Source organism: Triticum urartu, chromosome 5 (genome assembly GCF_003073215.2).
Source record: "Triticum urartu cultivar G1812 chromosome 5, Tu2.1, whole genome shotgun sequence".
In the NCBI taxonomy this organism is placed as follows: domain Eukaryota; kingdom Viridiplantae; phylum Streptophyta; class Magnoliopsida; order Poales; family Poaceae; genus Triticum; species Triticum urartu.
Window position 1 is genome coordinate 463,336,409 of NC_053026.1, and position 18,453 is coordinate 463,354,861.

The following is an 18,453-nucleotide window of genomic DNA, read 5'->3' on the forward strand; positions in this document are numbered from 1 at the left end:
ACTTCATAAATTATCGATACGTTGGAGACGTATCATTATGTACGGCTTGGATCTGCTTAAACAAGGTGTTATCGAGTGGTTGATGGAACTAACATTAATGTTTGGAGAGATAATTGGATGCCCAGGAAGTCTGGCCTTAAAGTTTTGAAAAGGAAGAGCAGAACAAGGATTAATTGGGTGTCTGACTTATTGTCGGTGTCAAAACCGGCGGATCTCGGGTAGGGGGTCCCGAACTGTGCGTCTAGGTGGATGGTAACAGGAGGCAGGGGACACAATGTTTTACCCAGGTTCAGGCCCTCTTGATGGAGGTAAAACCCTACGTCCTGCTTGATTAATATTGATGATATGGGTAGTACAAGAGTAGATCTACCACGACATCAAGGAGGCTAAACCCTAGAAGCTAGCCTATGGTATGATTGTTGTTCCTACAGACTAAAACCCCCGGTTTATATAGACACCGGAGAGAGCTAGGGTTACACAGAGTCGGTTACAATGGTAGGAAATCTACATATCCGTATCGCCAAGCTTGCCTTCCACGCCAAGGAAAGTCCCTTCCGGACACGGGACGAAGTCTTCAATCTTGTATCTTCATAGTCCAGGAGTCCGGCTGAAGGTATAGTCCGGCTATCCGGACACCCCCTAATCCAGGACTCCCTCAGTAGCCCCCGAACCAGGCTTCAATGATGACGAGTTCGGCGCGCAGATTGTCTTCGGCATTGCAAGGCGGGTTCTCCAAATTCCGTGTACCTGTTGAATAATGTCCGGTTTCTTGTAGCGCTCCTGGGCTTCTACGCCCAATAATGGCCGTCTTCCACGTGTCAAACGAATACGAAAAGTCAAGGTGTTTTTTTATATTTACACCCCTAGTCGCGTGAATGAGCTGCCTATTTAAGGGGACGAGGATTTAGATACAAACCACACCTTCTCCCCTCCATGAGTATTCATCAGAGCGTATTGGACAGAGGTCCATTCTATCATGGCCGGCCGCTGCAGCTCCTCCTCTCGCCCTTCCAGCCCTCGGCCTGGAGATTGGAAGAGGTGCTCCATCCCGCACAGCGAGCTAGCGACGCTCCAGACCAAGGGATTTCTCCCCCCGGCCTATATGGTCCCGGCTCGAGCCGGACTGCCACCTATAATGGCGGAGAGCAAGCGGAGAGCGCCCCCAATCCCTCCAAAGGAGAGCGGGTATGCCTTGTCCCTTACTTAATAGGAGGGCTTAGATTTCCAATTCATCTGTTTCTCCGGGGGCTCCTTGTAACACCCCGGATGTAACTTTCCCTATTTGTACTCCAACTCTTGCCGTTTCTGGCGTTAAGTTATTTTATTTTCTCGGGTTCAGGTCTTTGTCTCCGTGTGTTGTTGTCGTTGTCATGCATCTCACATCATGTCATCATGTGCATTGCATTTGCATGCGTGTTCGTCTCATGCATTCGAGCATTTTCCCCGTTGTCCGTTTTGCATTCCGGCGCTTCGTTCTCCTCCGGTGGCCATTTCTAGCTTTCTTTCGTGTGTGGGGATTAAACATTTCCGGATTGGACCGAGACTTGCCAAGCGGCCTTGGTTTACTACCGGTAGACCGCCTGTCAAGTTTCGTATCATTTGGACTTCGTTTGATACTCTAACGGTTATCCGAGGGACCGAAAAGGCCTCGTGTGTGTTACAGCCCAACACCCCTCCAATTTGGCCCAAAACCCACCTAACTCTGCTCCATGTCCTAGAGCGTTCGATCACGATCGCGTGGCCGAAAACCGCACCTCATTTGGACTCTCCTAGCTCCCTCTAGGCCTATATATACACCCCTCCGTTTTCGGATCTTCGTCCTCCCCGAAACCCTAAAACTGCACCTTCCTGCCGACGGACACGTCCGATTTGGGCCGGACGTGTCCGCCACCGCCCGCCGCCGCCACGTGGCGCCGCCCCGTTGGCTGCGCCCGCCGCCTCCACTGCCAGCCCGCCGCGGCCCGCGGCCGGCCCTCCCCGGCCCGCGCCGCCCGCGCCCTCCTCCTCCCGGCGCCGCGCCCGCCGCCTCCCTGCCGGCGCCGCCCCGCCGCCCGAGCCGCCACTCCGGCCGCCGCCCGCCGCCACCGACCTCGCCCGCGAGCCGGCCACCGCCGCCCACTTCGCCGCCCGCCGCCACCGACCTCGCCGACGCCGCCGCCCGCCACCACCGGCCGCCCCGGCCTCGTCCCTGACTCCGGCCGGCCCAACTCCGGCGACTCCTCCGGCCGTCGATCCTCGGGCTCCATGCGATCCAGATTTGGATTGGAGCTACAGTAAACCCTAGGAGAGGTTGATTTTTTTTGCCAAGTCCCGGAGATTCCTGATCAAAGTTGCTATGTTCGCAGCTCCGTAACTTTGCATCCGTAGCTCTGATTCATGCATATAGCATATCAAAATGTTCATCTCAGAGAGTACATTATTTCATTCCATTGCATCATTTTCATTTGAGCTCATCTTAATGCCCGAAATGCTGCTAGAAGAGGGCTACTTGAGTTAATTGTCAGATCTGTTACTCCGTTTAGCACTTCTGTCATTTTTGCCATGATTAATGTGTGCATGCTATGCCCGTGAGTTCTTCATATGTTTTGTTAAGGGTTTTTTCATCTTTCCAGAGGTGCAACCCATGTATTTTTAGGATGTGTGTGGTGACTTGTGCAAGCTTGTAAAGTGAGGCACCCGGTAAATCTGTTTTCAGGGACTTAGTGATTTCACTAAGTCCTGGGATTGTTTATCGCTTGATGCCATATGTTCTTGTTGTTTACTAGTGATCCGTGCCTCTTTTGAGGATAATCAGTAAGGGAGTTTTGTTAATCTTGTAGTGCTCTATCTATCCATGGCTTTGTTTGCAATTATGGAGCAACCTAGCTTGAGTCAATCGAGCTCTACTTTTGCTTCGTTGCGAATCTGGGCAGATCGTCAACTTGTTTGCGATTTTGCCGATGTTATTGTAGTTGATCCGTGCATGATATGCCATTGTTCTTGCCATGTATAGCTTGTATTTTGTGCCTTCTTAAGGGATTTATGCTTGTCTTGCCATGACTTGCACCGTGGTGAGTGCATCGAGCTCGTAAACATGCCTTCGTGAGTTATATTTCAGCATGTCCCAGTTTTCACTAAGTCTGAAAACTGATTATGTTTTTGCTATGTTCGTGTGCTTGTTAGTATATTTTGTGATCCCTTTTGGCTCAAGGTCACTAAGGGACTTTTGTTAAGCTTGTTGAGTAGCTCCATGCCATGTCTTTCTTTGTCATGTTCAGGCCCTGTAGCATGTTGTTTTGTTGCTCCGAAGAGGGCTATATGATCTGAAATTCCAGACAAGTGTTAATTTCACTAAGTCTGAGATCTGTTTTACCATTTGCGTTTTTTCCATGCTTGTTTGAACCTCCTAATGGATGAATTTGCCGTAGCTCAGTGCTATACTTTTGTTAAGCATCTTGTATGCTTCCCTGCCATGTATTTTTATGCCATGTTTGGGTGCTGTAGCATGTTCATCTCATTGCATTTAGATGCCTACTTGCTGTAAATCGCAGACCGGTGTCATTTTTGAATCGCTTGCCATTTCCAAACCGTAACCCCGATTCCGGCATTCTTTATATCGTTTTCAAGCGATTTCATCTCATCTTTCTAGTGGCACACTTGGATTTCCAAGTTGAGGCCATCTTCATGCATTTCCTGTCATATCTTGCATTTGGCATCCCGCATCGCATCCCACATAGCATATCATCATTTCATCATGTTGCTTGTTCTTGCACGTGGTTGATTGTACCCTTGTTGCTTGTTTGTCTTGTTTGGGTAGAGCCAGGAGACGAGCTCGCTAACGAGGAGCCCGTTGAGTTTGCTTTTGAGGATCCAGTCAACTCTGACAACTGTGCAGGCAAGATGTTCATACCCTCGAAATCACTACTATCTTTGCTATGCTAGTTTGCTCGCTCTTTTGCTATGCCATTGCTACGATGCCTACCACTTGCTTGCAAGCCTCCCAAAATGCCATGTCGAACCTCTAACCCACCATTGTCCTAGCAAACCGTTGATTGGCTATGTTACCGCTTTGCTCAGCCCCTCTTATAGCGTTGCTAGTTGCAGGTGAAGATTGGAGGCCGTTCCTTGTTGGAACATCTTTTAGTTACTTGTTGGGATATCATTATATTGCTATGTTATCTTAATGCATCTATATACTTGGTAAAGGGTGGAAGGCTCGGCCTCTCGCCTAGTGATTTGTTCCACTATTGCCGCCCTAGTTTCCGTCATATCGGTGTTATGTTCCCGGATTTTGCGTTCCTTACGCGGTTGGGTTATAATGGGAACCCCTTGATAGTTCGCCTTAATTAAAGCTTTTCCAGCAATGCCCAACCTTGGTTTTACCATTCGCCACCTAGCCTCTTTTTCCCTTGGGTTACCGGAGCCCGAGGGTCATCTTATTTTTAACCCCCCCCCCCCCGGGCCAGTGCTCCCTCTGAGTGTTGGTCCGAACTGAGCTGCCTGCGGGGCCACCTCGGGGAAACTTGAGGGTTGGTTTTACTCGTAGCTAGTCTCATCTGAGTGTGCCCTGAGAACGAGATATGTGCAGCTCCTATCGGGATTTGTCGGCACATTCGGGCGGTGTTGCTGGTCTTGTTTTAACCTATCGAAGTGTCTTGAATTACCGAGATACCGAGTCTGATTGGAACGTCTTGGGAGGAGGTCTATTCCTTCGTTGACCGTGAGAGCTTGTCATGGGCTAAGTTAGGACTCCCCTGCAGGGATTGAACTTTCGAAAGCCATGCCCGCGGTTATGGGCAGATGGGAATTTGTTAATGTCCGGTTGTAGATAACTTGAACCTTAACTTAATTAAAATGAATCAACCGAGTGTGTTACCATGATGGCCTCTTCTCGGTGGAGTCCGGGAAGTGGACACGGTGTTGGAGTAATGTTTGCGCAGGTTATTCTCTAGTTTCTCGCTCGTGCTTTGCCTCCTCTTCTCGCTCTCCCTTGCGAATAAGTTAGCCACCATACTTGCTAGTCGCTTGCTGCAGTTCCACTCATATTTTACCTTGCCATACCTATAAGCTTGGATAGTCTTGATCGCGAGGGTACGAGATTGCTGAGTCCCTATGGCTCACATATTACTATTACACCAGATGCAGGGCCTGATGATTCCGCTCCAGGAGACGCGTGTGAGCTCAAGTGGGAGTTCGACGAAGACTCTCAACGATACTATGTTTCCTTTCCCGACGATCAGTAGTGGTGCCAGTTGGGGGTGAACGGGACCGTGTCGCATGTTGGGTTCTCTTTTATTTTGGCACCATAGTCGGGCCTTGAGTGTATGGATGATGTAATGTTGTTTATGTACTTGATTGACATGGCGAGTGTAAGCCAACTATGTTATCTCCCCTTTTATTATTATTACATGGGATGTTGTGAAGATTTCCTAACTTGCGACATATGCCTTCAATGCGATTATGTCTCTAAGTCGTGCCTCGACACGTGGGAGCTATAGTCGCATCGAGGGTGTTACACTCCTGGAGTTCTATGGCCTCCAGCTGCACAACCTCACGCCTGCCTCCATATTGCATATCGCGGGCTTCGTAGCCCTTTGCGAGCTGTTTTTGGGCTGCGAGGCTCATTTCGCGTTGTGGAAAAGGCTATTCTGCCTTGTGCCCCGTTCTAAGAAGGGGTCAATATATCAAGTGGGCGGAGCCGAAGTGTGGCGCATCGCCGGGACCGGATATCTATCCGGAACTTCAAAGAAGGTGTCCGAAGACTGGCCTTCGGAATGGTTTTATATAGAGGACGTCCCGCTGCCGGATCATGTCCGGATCGGCCTCCCTGAGTTCGACAGTGCTCCCCTGAAGAAGCGCCTCAGCTGGCGTCCACGGAGCCCTCAGAAGGAAAGCGACAAGGACGTTCTTTACCTGATGGGCCGGATAAGATTGTTAGCTCATTCCGTACTTACCATGATCGGGGTCATGGCCGCATGCATCATGCGAGGGGTGCAGCCGCTTCAGTATAGAGGTCATCCCATGTGGGACTTCAACGGGGAGGACGACGCCACCCGCCACGGCCGTAAGGGGCCGGATTTGGCTGCCGCTCTAATAAAGATCTTGTCCACTTTGTACAAGGGAGAAGAGGAGGAATTTCTCCGCGTCAACCCACAGGGTGGATTTTCTATGTACAATCCCCCAAGTTGGGTAAGTGGACACTTTTACTTGCCCATCCGTTTTATATTCCCATTGTTAAATATTCAGTCTAATGACTTCAACGCAGGAACTGCGCCAGGCTGTTAAAGAAATAAACAGCCCTCCTCCACAACCCGAGGATCCGGGACAGTTCCTCGACCCGGCCTCTCAAGAGGATCTGGACTTATCTGTGGAGCTGATCGATGGTGTGTTTCATCAATTGAGCAAGGACAACGCCTTGGTAGCCATTACGGCCGATTACCCAGGGCTACTCCCAGCCTCACATGTAACTGAGACCGAAGTCCCAGCACTTTGAAAAGGGATCTATCCTCGCGTGTTTTCGATTGCCGTATGACAACCGTGTTTTGCAGGGGAGGTCCTTGAGACGGGAGGCCAAGCCTGCGGCGACTAGCCAAGAGGCGGCAAGGCCCCGTGGGCTGAAAAGAAGTGTGGTCCGGACTGAGACGCCGGCACAAAGGTATAGCGCGCCATCTTATTCCCAGGTGTTATTCCTTCAAGGCATACTAACGCTCGTGCTCTCTTCAGGACGAAGAGACCTCGCCGGACTATATTCGGAGAGGTTGCCAATTGCGCCTCCACCAGCCAGGCTCCAAAGCCTGGTCCGGAAGCGGAGGCGAACACGAGGTGCGCACTGGACGCTCCTCCGATAGAGGATGCGGACAGGCTGTCTGCCACCAATTCCGAGGTGGAGAGTGCCATGAACCACATGCATCGCCGGGCAGTTCTTCGTGACGCTTGTTTCTCCCAAGAGGCATTGGATGCCTTCAATTCGGGAGATGCGTATCTCTGTGCCGCTCAAAATGGTCTAGCCAGAGCCACGGAGCAATATGTAACAGACATACGGGTAAGAAATTTTTTGGTAATTATATATATACCGGTAGCCCCCGAGACTTGAAACAGTTAGAATAACTGATTTAAGGATCATTTGTTATGCAGGTTCTTACAGAAAAGAATACCCTACTGTCCCAGGAGCTGGAAGAGTGCAAAGCCCAACTTAAGGCCGCACTAGCCGCGGTAGGGGAGCCCAAGGAGACCCCCTCTGGTAATATACGCTTTGAAAGATAAGTATTTTGCGAAGTGCGGCGTGGGTGCAAATCTAACAAATGAAATTGCAGATGGCGCCGGATTAAATCCAGAAGAGCAACAACTCCGACGCCAGCTGAAGGCTGGTGAGAGCATGCTGACAAAGGTGAGGCGAGAGAAGAACGATCTCCAAGATGCCAACACCAAGCTGGGCATTGAACTGAAGGATGTTCGTGCCCAGCTGTTGGACTCCGTCAAGGAGAATCAGCGGCTTCGACGCGGCATATATAGTAAGTGCTTAAACGAACTTTGAAAAAAGAGTTCGACGAGGAAGTCGACTAATAGAATAATGTCTATAGGTATGCTAACATGTCGTCCTGCAGAGGAAATGCCCGGTTCTACAGGTGACCTTCTTCCCGAGCTCTCACAACTACACGAGCGAGTTCGGCAGGTGATGCAAAGCGTCGCCCAGGCCTTGTGGCCATCCGTCTCCATGCCCGAAGGCCTTGGAGAGCTTGTAGAGAAGCTGAAGGGAGTGCGGCGGCGCTTCCGATTGTGGAAGATGTCGGCCTGCCGTCAAGGCGCTAGGGAGGCCTGGGCCATGGTGAAGACGCGGTACACGAAGGCTGACCCAAACCACATGGCCGAGGTCAGACCTGTGGGGGCCGATGGGAAGGAGATCCCTGTGAGCTTAGTATACGGCCAGGTAGAATTGGCCGCAAAGTATTCCCAACAGGTCTGTAAACTAGACAGCCTGTTAGATGGTATTGAAGAGGAATACAATCAGTCAGATTGACTATGTAATTATAATTGACATGTGTAATGCCTTCTAGCCGGATTGTAGATCATTTGTCATGGCCGACCTTTTCGCTTCAACCTCGGGACCTGACGGTCCGGAGTGTGTCCGAATACCCTCATGGTTATATAAGAACCGGGGTATGCATGGAGACCAGGCATAGGGGTCATTAGTGCTTGAACAGACAAGTGCCCAACTAGTTATGTTATATTACATGGTTAGTAAGAAACATCTTCCAGGGAGAATAGTTCCATTAGGGGTTCCTTTCCCTGGGAGGCATGCCCTAAAGTGCATGTCCATTCTGCAAAAAGGGACGCAGGAAAAACATCTGGGGGCGTATAGATAAATAAGTGAAAAAAAGATCACCTTTAGTTCACCGACCGAATATTCCCTTAAGAACGCTAGCTTTCGGCTTCACCCAGTCTGAGGTACACATCCGGCTGACTCGGCAGTAACAATCGCAGAGGTGCTTCCTTTACCACCTAGCCGAACAATCGGGAACGTAGGGGTAAGCACAGGAGCCAGGCAACCCAGCTTGGCCAAAACTTAAGTCATATTGATGCATATAATGGTGAATAAAAGGTACATGCGGAAGTGTGACACATGTGTTGGGCATGAAGCCCGTATAAATAAGCTTCTGTTTAAGGAAGCCCCCAGGTTTAATGAGCGTGGATAGCGCATCACTGTATGAGCCTTTAAAGGCTATAAGAGAGAGAGAGAGGAGAGAAGGAGAGAAATGTAAGACAGAAAGTATATAAAAAATGGACAGAGGAAGGAGACGAACACAAAGTCCGACGCTAGGCGTAGAATCTTCGGAGACGGGCTGCGTTCCATGGGTTCGGCTCGAGTTGGTTATCCGATGCATCTCGCAGGCGGTACACTCCACCAGTCAGGACTTGGTCAATTATGAAGGGACCTTCCCACTTGGGCTTGAGTTTGTCCTTTTTCTTGTCCGGCAGGCGTAGAACTAATTCGCAAACGTTGTAATTTTTGGCCCGTACTTCTCTGCTTTGGTATCTTCGAGCCTGCTGTTGATAGAATGCGGAACGGGCTTTTGCCACGTCACACTCTTCCTCCAAGGCGTCCAAACTGTCCTGCCGATCGAGCTCGGCTTCTCTTTCTTCGTACATGCGCACTCGAGGTGAGTCATGAATTATGTCGCAGGGCAAAACTGCCTCTGCGCCATACACCATGAAGAATGGTGTGTATCCGGTGGTGCGATTTGGCGTGGTCCGCAGCCCCCAGAGTACGGAGGCGAGCTCCTCTACCCAGTGCGTATTAGAGACCGCACTAATCTGGGTTTGATGCCGCTCATGATAAGACCATTTGCACATTTGACCTGGCCGTTAGTTTGTGGGTGATAGACGGAAGCATAATCGAGCTTGATGCCCATGTTTTTGCACCAGAGTTTTACCTCGTCAGCCGTAAAGTTCGTGCCGTTATCAGTGATGATGCTGTGGGGGACGCCGTATCGGTGTACAACCCCGGATATAAAGTCTATCACCGGTCCGGATTCGGCCGTCTTAACAGGCTTGGCTTCTATCCATTTGGTGAACTTATCCACCATGACCAGTAAGTATTTTTTCTTGTGGGTTCCGCCTTTAAGGGGTCCAACCATGTCAAGCCCCCAAACCGCGAAGGGCCAAGTGATGGGGATAGTTTGGAGGGCGGTGGGTGGCATATGGCTTTGGTTTGCAAAAAGCTGGCAACCGACGCATCGTTGGACTAAGTCCTAAGCGTCTGCCCGGGCCGTCGGCCAATAAAAGCCTGTACGGAAGGCCTTGCTTACAAGGGACCGAGCTGCAGCATGATGACCATCGAGTCCGGCATGAATTTCAGCCAGGAGGTTCCGCCCTTCCTCTTCGGAGATGCACCTTTGAAGGACTCCGGTAGCACTTTTCTTATAAAGCTCTCCCTCATGGACTTTATAGGCTTTAGATCGCCGCACTATGCAGCGTGCCTCATTTTGGTCCTCGGGGAGTTCCTGCCTAGTAAGGTAGGCGAGGAATGGTTCTGTCCACGGGGCGATGACGGCCATTATTACGTGGGCTGAAGGTGTTATTTCATTGGCAGAGCCTCCAATTATGTCAGAGTGTTCGGTGTCGGGCAGTGTGGTTGGGTCCGGGCTGTTATTGCCGGGTTCCCCTTCCCATACTATGGATGGCTTGAACAGCCTTTCCAAGAAGATGTTGGGGGGGACTACATCGCGTTTTGCGCCGATGCGTGCCAGGACATCTGCCGCCTGATTATTTTCCCAGGCTATATGGTGAAATTCGAGCCCTTCGAACCGAGCTGACATTTTTAGGACGGCGTTGCGATAAGCTGCCATTTTTGGATCCTTGGCCTCAAAGTCTCCATTTATTTGGGATATTGCGAGGTTCGAGTCCCCGCGCACCTCTAGGCGTTGAATGCCCATGGATACTGCCATCCGGAGACCATGTAAAAGGGCCTCATATTCGGCTGCATTGTTGGAGTCTGTGTACATTATCTGGAGTACGTATTGAATTGTGTCTCCTGTGGGGGACGTCAAAACGACGCCAGCCCCTAGACCGGCCAACATTTTGGAGCCGTCGAAGTGCATGACCCAGTTTGAATATGTGCCGTACTCTTTAGGGAGTTCGGCCTCCGTCCATTCTGCGACGAAGTCGGCCAAAACTTGCGACTTGATAGCTCGTCGTGGCTTGTAAGTTATGTCGAACGGGAGGAGCTCAATGGACCATTTTGCAATCCGGCCCATCGCGTCGCGGTTGTTTATAATATCGTTAAGTGGCACTTCCGAGGCTACTGTTATTGAACACTCTTGAAAGTAGTGTCGCAGCTTTCGGGATGCCATAAATACCGCGTACGCAATCTTTTGATAATGCGGGTACCGTGACTTGCACGGAGTAAGGACAGTGGACACATAGTAGACTGGCTTTTGAAGGGGGAATTTGTGTCCGTCCGTTTCTCGTTTGACGACGAGCACTGCGCTTACGACCTGACGGGTCGCTGCAATGTATAATAGCATTGGTTCGCCAATGTTTGGTGCGGCCAGGACTGGGTTTGTTGCCAAGATGGCTTTTATTTCGTCGAGTCCAGCCGTGGCTGCATCCGTCCACTCGAAGTGTTCGGTGCGCCGAAGGAGGCGGTAAAAGGGTAGGGCATTTTCTCCCAAGCGGGAGATAAAGCGGCTTAGAGCCGCCACGCATCCGGTTAATTTTTGTGTTTGTTTGAGGTCCTTCGGGATATCCAATTGTGACAGAGCTCGGATCTTGGCTGGATTTGCTTCAATTCCTCTACCGGATACAATGAAGCCCAAGAGCTTTCCGGCTGGAACGCCGAAAACACATTTTTCTGGGTTGAGCTTGATGTCGTATGTTCGGAGGTTACCGAATGTTAGCCTCAAGTCATCTACTAGAGATTCGACATGTCTTGTTTTAACGACCACATCATCTACGTATGCCTCCACTGTTTTGCCGATCTGGTTTGCCAGACATGTCTAAATCATGCGCTGATATGTTGCGCCGGCTTTTTTGAGCCCGAAGGGCATTGTGTTGAACCAGAATGGGCCGTATGGTGTGATGAATGCCGTTGCGGCTTGGTCTGACTCTGCCATCTTTATTTGATGGTAGCTAGAGTATGAGTCGAGGAAACACAATGAATCGTGTCCTGCGGTAGCGTCGATAATTTGATCGATGCGGGGGAGAGGGAAGGGATCCTTTGGGCAAGCCTTGTTAAGGTCTTTAAAATCAACGCACAGGCGCCAGGATTTGTCCTTCTTTGGCACCATCACCAGGTTTGCTAGCCAGTCTGGGTGTTTTATATCTTTGATGAATCCGGCCTCCAGTAGCTTGGCTAGTTCCTCTCCCATGGCCTGTCTCTTAGGTTCGGAAAAATGCCGAAGAGCCTGTTTGACTGGCTTGAATCCTTTTAGGATATTTAAGCTGTGTTCGGCCAGCCTGCGTGGGATTCCTAGCATGTCTGAAGGGTGCCAGGCGAAAATGTCCCAATTCTCTCATAGGAACTCTCGCAATGTGGCGTCTACATCAGGGTTTAACTGTGCTGCGATGGAAGCTGTTTTATTGGGGTCCGTTGGATGGACCTGGAATTTGACTATTTCGTCCGCCGGTTTAAAGGAGGTGGACTTGGATCTTTTGTCGAGTATCACATCGTCCCTATTCACCGTGGAGCGCAGCGCAGTCAGTTCCTCAGCCGCTAGGGCTTCGGATAGCGCCTCGAGGGCCAGTGCGGCTGTCTTGTTTTTGGCGCGGAGTGCTATGTCCGGATCACTAGCGAGAGTGATGATTCTGTTAGGCCCGGGCATCTTGAGCTTCATGTACCCGTAATGGGGTATTGCTTGGAAGATTGTAAACGCTTCCCGCCCTAGCAGAGCGTGATATCCGCTACTGAACGGGGCCACTTGGAATGTGACCTCTTTGGACCTGTAATTATCCGGCGTGTCGAACACCACATCTAGTGTGATTTTTCCTGTACAGCGCGCTGCCGGAATGGGGATTATTCCTCTAAAGGTTGTGCTGCTTTGCTCAATGCGGTTCTAGTCTATTTCCATTTTGAAGGGTTTCCTCATAAATGAGGTTCAATCCGCTGCCGCCATCCATGAGTACCTTGGTAAGACGAAAGTCGTCCACTATTGGACTGAGGACCAATGCGGCTGGTGCTCGGGCTGTTCGGAATTTAGGTTCATCACTGGCGTTAAAAGTAATAGCCATGTCACTCCAAGGGTTTATTGTTGCTACTTGGTAGACTTCGGCAAGGCTGCGGAGTGTTCTTTTTCGCATATTATTTGATGCGAAAGTCTCGAAGACTGTTGATATCGTACTGGTGTCTCTGGGGTGGCTTTCTGTGGCTTCTGGAATTAGAAGATCTTTGCCAATTTTTGCCACCTGCCGGAGTATCCAACATGCTCTAAGGCTATGAGTTGGTGTGGCGTCCTCTGCACTATGAATTTTACAGGGTCCATTAAGCCATCCTTCCAGCACGGTTCCGTGCCCTGTAGAGGGCTTTTGCTTTTTGGTATTGAGCCCGGGTGTCTGGCGACGATGCACCCTTTTATTTCGGACTGGGTTTGTATTCAAGGCCGGATTGTCCCAAAATTTTATTTCGGTTTTCCAGGCGCTTTCCATCGCACAGTACTTTCGTACTATGGACGCCAAGTCAGCGAAGCATGTAATATCACGGCGATTTATGGCGTTGAGGATTCCCTTGTCCGTGCAATTATTGCAGAAGAATGAAATTGCGTCTTCCTCGCGGCAGTCCTTTATCCTGTTCATAACCAGGAGGAATCTGGCCCAGTAATGATGTAATGTTTCTTCGGGCTCTTGCCTGATTTGAGATAGATCGCTTATGTACGGGTGGGTGGGTGGAATCAAATCCAAAACCTTACCCAATCTGAGACCCAGGGGCCAAGGAGTTTTCGAACTCGGAAGTTTGGATTCTTGGATGATGTCCAATGAATCTAGCCCGTCGCCCGACTTTAAGTTCAGGTCTTGAATGATGTCCTCCCCTTCACGGGTATCCGGCTTGGAGGGATCGGGAATCCGGACATAGCTAGTCCTTAAGATAGATGAAGGGTCGCCGCACTGTCCCTCTACCACGACAACATGATGGGTGACCCATGGGGAGAGTTAATCTCTCTCAGATCGGGTTTAGGCCCAATCTGGTCGTAATCCGTAGCGACTCCCAGGGCGGCGAAGCAATCCAAGAGCTCGTTTAGGGAAGAGAGCTCCATTGGATCTAGCTGCTCGGCGAATTCCGAGTTGACGTGAAGATTGCTTTCGATGACCCGAGAGGTCATCGTTGGCACAGCAGCCGAACAAGCGGTCATAAGGAAACTACCTAGCCTGAGAGTCTGGCCGACAGCCAAAGCTCCCTTAGCAACGGTGCCGTCTTTAAAGACGGGATGAGGCATCCTTTCTGATGGCGACGACACAGAGGAACTCTCAATGAAAGCACCAATGTCGATGTCAAAACCGACGGATCTCGGGTAGGGGGTCCCGAACTGTGCGTCTAGGCAGATGCTAACAGGAGGCAGGGGACACAATGTTCTACCTAGGTTCGGGCCCTCTTGATGGAGGTAAAACCCTACGTCCTGCTTGATTAATATTGATGATATGGGTAGTACAAGAGTAGATCTACCACGAGATCAAGGAGGCTAAACCCTAGAAGCTAGCCTATGGTATGATTGTTGTTCCTACGGACTAACCCCCCCCCCCCGGTTTATATAGACACCGGAGAGGGCTAGGGTTACACAGAGTCGGTTACAATTGTAGGAAATCTACATATCCGTATCGCCAAGCTTGCCTTCCACGCCAAGGAAAGTCCCTTCCGGACACGGGACGAAGTCTTCAATCTTGTATCTTCATAGTCCAGGAGTCCGGCCGAAGGTATAGTCCGGCTATCCGGACACCCCCTAATCCAGGACTCCCTCACTTATTCTTGAGCAGTTCGAGAAATTGGGATGAGAATTTGATAAAACAGTTGTTCTATCCATGAGGAGATCTTAAAGATGTGTATTCGATCTTCAAGGGATGGTGATTTTGTTGTGTGGCACTTTGAAAAGAATGGGTTGTTTTCTGTTAGAAGCACGTATAAATTGGCGCTGAATCTCAAGGACCGCAAGGAAGATTTGGGCCAAACCAGTGGTGATGTGAATGGGGAGAGAAGGCTTTGGGATATTATTTGGAAGACGAATGTCCCACAAAAGATCAGGATTTTTGCATGGCGAGCGGCTTCAAATAGTTTGGCGGTTCAGGTTAATAGAGTTTCTCACCACCAAATTGGCTATGCTATTTGCCCTATTTATGGCATTGAAGACGGAAATATTTATCATGCACTTGTGATGTGTCCTAAGGCTCGTGCTTTTTGTTACGCTATGAGGGATGTGTGGAATATTTCGAAAAAAGATCTTTAATTTTTCAGGTCCAGACTGGCTCCTTGTTCTTCCGGATCAATTGAATTCTCATGTTCGTGAGCAAGTTTTATTTATTTTGTGGAGAGCTTGGCACTTAAGGAATGATCTAATTTTTCATAAAGGGGAGGAATCTCTCTTTTGCGGCTTTGTTTAAAATATGCCTTACATTCAACATGAAGTGACACTAGTTTCTCTTTTGTTGTGGTACGCTTTTGATATTTATTTTTGCAAAATTAAAAAATTAGCATGTAGTATCAAGAAGGACATCCATGGTTTCTTTCAAAAATTCGCAAAATGAAAAAGGTATATTTTTGTCCCTCAAGTTTACAACAAGTAGACATTTGGCTAGTCATCTTTTCTCTGTTACATTTTGTCCTTCATGTTTCGACACCAGGAATGTTTCGTCCAAAATCAGAGATAAATGGTAAGCCACAGATGCGTCATTAGTTTTCTGGTAAACCGTAGGGACCATTTCGCAAATAACAAATAAACTAAGGACTAAGATGAAAAAATGACCAAAAGAAAGATCCCTTGCCTCTCCCGCGTGATTTCTGGTGAAAAATTGTAAGCCGTTGGCCTTGCTGCATTCGCACCGCTACCTCAGGCAATCGTGCCAATGGGACCACGCCGCGCCCAGGGGACGGGATTAGCCGATGATTGCGGTGGCACACTAGAGGGTGCCTCCTCCAGCACACCCGTGATGAGGGCCATGGCTTTGCCATTACAAGCGGAGATCTGCGTGCAGTTGCTGCTAAGGTCGAGCCATTTGCGCTCAAGTCTTTGATGGACCCTTGCCATGTTGTGCAAGCTCAAAGGCATGGTCATGAGGGCTATTGGGGCAGTGAGCTTGTTGCATCCCTCGACGCAACTGACACCCTGCTCCCCGTCTTGGTCGCGTCCGTGACATCCGCTCTAGAGAACGTCCTCGCGGTGCTCGATGTCTGCTACTTCTTGAGCTTGCATTGGTTTTTCCCTTGAAGAGGAAAGGGTGATGCAGCAAAGTAGAGATAAGTATTTCCCTCAGTTTGAGAACCAAGGTATCAATCCAATAGGAGACAACGCACAAGTCACCGAATACCCGCACAAACAAACAACAACTTGCACCCAATGCGATAAAGGGTTGTTAATCCCTTCATAGTTTACTTGCAAAAGTGAGATCTAATAGAGATAGATAAACAGTAAAATAAATATTTTTGGTATTTTTGGTTTATAGATCGGAAAGCAAAAGATTGCAAAAAGAGTAAATTGGAAACTAAAATTATAGATCGGAAACTTATATGATGGAAAATAGACCCGCGGGCCATAGGTTTCACTAGAGCCTTCTCTCAAGATAGCAAATAATACGGTGGGTGAACAAATTACTGCCGAGCAATTGATAGAAAAGCGCAAAGTTATGAAGATATCTAAGGCAATGATCATGAATATAGGCATCACGTCCGTGTCAAGTAGACCGAAACGATTCTGCATCTACTACTATTACTCCACACATCGACTGCTATCCAACATGCATCTAGAGTATTAAGTTCATAAAGAATGGAGTAACGCATTAAGCAAGATGACATGATGTAGAGGAATTAACTCAAGCAATATGATGAAAAACCCATATTTTTATCCTCGATGGCAACAAATACAATACGTGCCTTGCTGCCCTTACTGTCACTGGGAAAGGACACCGCAAGATTGAACCCAAAGCTAAGCATTTCTCCCATTGCAAGGAAAACCATTCTAGTTGGCCAAACCAAACCGATAGTTCGAAGAGAATTACAAATATATCAAATCATGCATAAAAAGAATTCAGAGGAGATTCAAATAATATTCATAGATAAGCTGATCATAAATCCACAATTCATCGGATCTCGGCAAACACACTGCAAAAGAGTATTACATCGAATAGATCTCCAAGAACATCAAGAAGAACATGATATTGAGAATCAAAGAGAGAGAAGAAGCCATCTAGCTACTAGCTATGGACCTGTAGGTCTGAGGTAAACTACTCACGCTTCATCAGAAGGGCAATAGAGTTGATATAGAAGCCCTCTATGATCGAATCCCCCTCCGGCAGGATGCTGGAAAAGGCCCCTAGATGGGATCTCATGGGTATAGAAGGTTGCGGCGACGGAAAAGTGTTTTCGTGGATGCCTCTATGGTTTGGGGATATATGGGAATATATAGGCGCAAGAATTAGGTCAAGGAGTGCACGAGGGGCCCACAAGGGTGGGGGCGCACCCTCCATCCTCGTGGCTCTTCTGACTTCATCTCCAAGTCTCCTAGTTGTCTTCTGGTCCAAGAAAAATCATCGCGAAGGTTTTATTCCGTTTGGTATTTCTTTTTTGCGAAACTCAAAAACAAGGAAAAACAGGAACTGACACTGGGCTCTAGGTTAATAGGTTAGTCCCAAAAATAATATAAAATAGCATATTAATGCATATAAAACATGCAAAACAGATAATATAATAGCATGAAATAATTAAAAATTATAGATACGTTGGAGACGTATCAATGTCGTCTCCTAGCTTTGGCTCCCGGAGTGTTGCCTTTCAGCATCATCGACATAGATGGTGTGGCACTCGTCGGCGTCCTCGTGTCCACACCATACTGATGCTCCAACGCTCGTGTCCACGCTGTAGTGGCGCTTCGACTATATAAGAGGGCAAAGGGGGTGGGCACGACACACAAGCGGATTAAAGCTGTGGATAGTCTTTGTGCTCTGGGAACGCCGTGCGGGGCGTGCCATCTCAAACTGCTTAATTTATGGTTTTGAATGAAACATGTGTGATATTGACACCTGAGGGACAAAATGTAAACGAAAAAAGTCGAGGGGCCAATTATCTACTTGTTGTAAACTTAAAGGACCAAATAACAATTTTCTCTTGCAAAACTTGAAGTAGACTCTCTTGGGTGCAAACCTGGGTTTTTTTAGACAATCTCGCGAAGCTTTTATTTAAGTCGTCACAATGTTTACAGGGACGAAAGATAGATCACCTGGGTCACCTGGATCGAGAGGCATTCGACAGGCAGATCCGATTTCCCCTTACTTGTTTTTGATTGCAGTGGAGGGCCTTTCGTGCCTTTTAAAGTCCAGTTCTCAGTCATCGGTACTAGAAGGAATCAAGGTGGCACCATCAGCCCGGCTGTGAACCACCTCTTGTTTGCAGATGACAGCCTGCTGTTTTTCAAAGCGAGTGTTGAGGGGGCAAATGCGGTTTCAAACCTATTGGATGCTTATTGTGGGGCATCTGGCCAAAGAGTAAATAATGATAAGTCGACTATTTTATTCAGTAAGGGGTGCCCTCAGACCACCCGAGACAGTGTGAAAACTGCCGTTCAAGTCCATAGAGAATCCTTAAGTGACAAATACTTGGGTATGCCAACAGATGTGGGCCACTCAAAAAACGGCACATTCAAGTACCTTCGAGACCGAATGTGGGAGAAGGTCAAGGGTTGGATGGAGAAGCTACTATCCTCAGCGGGAAAGGAGGTTCTAATCAAATCTATTACTCAGGCTATCCCAGTTTACTCTATGGCGTGCTTCAGGTTACCGAGAGGT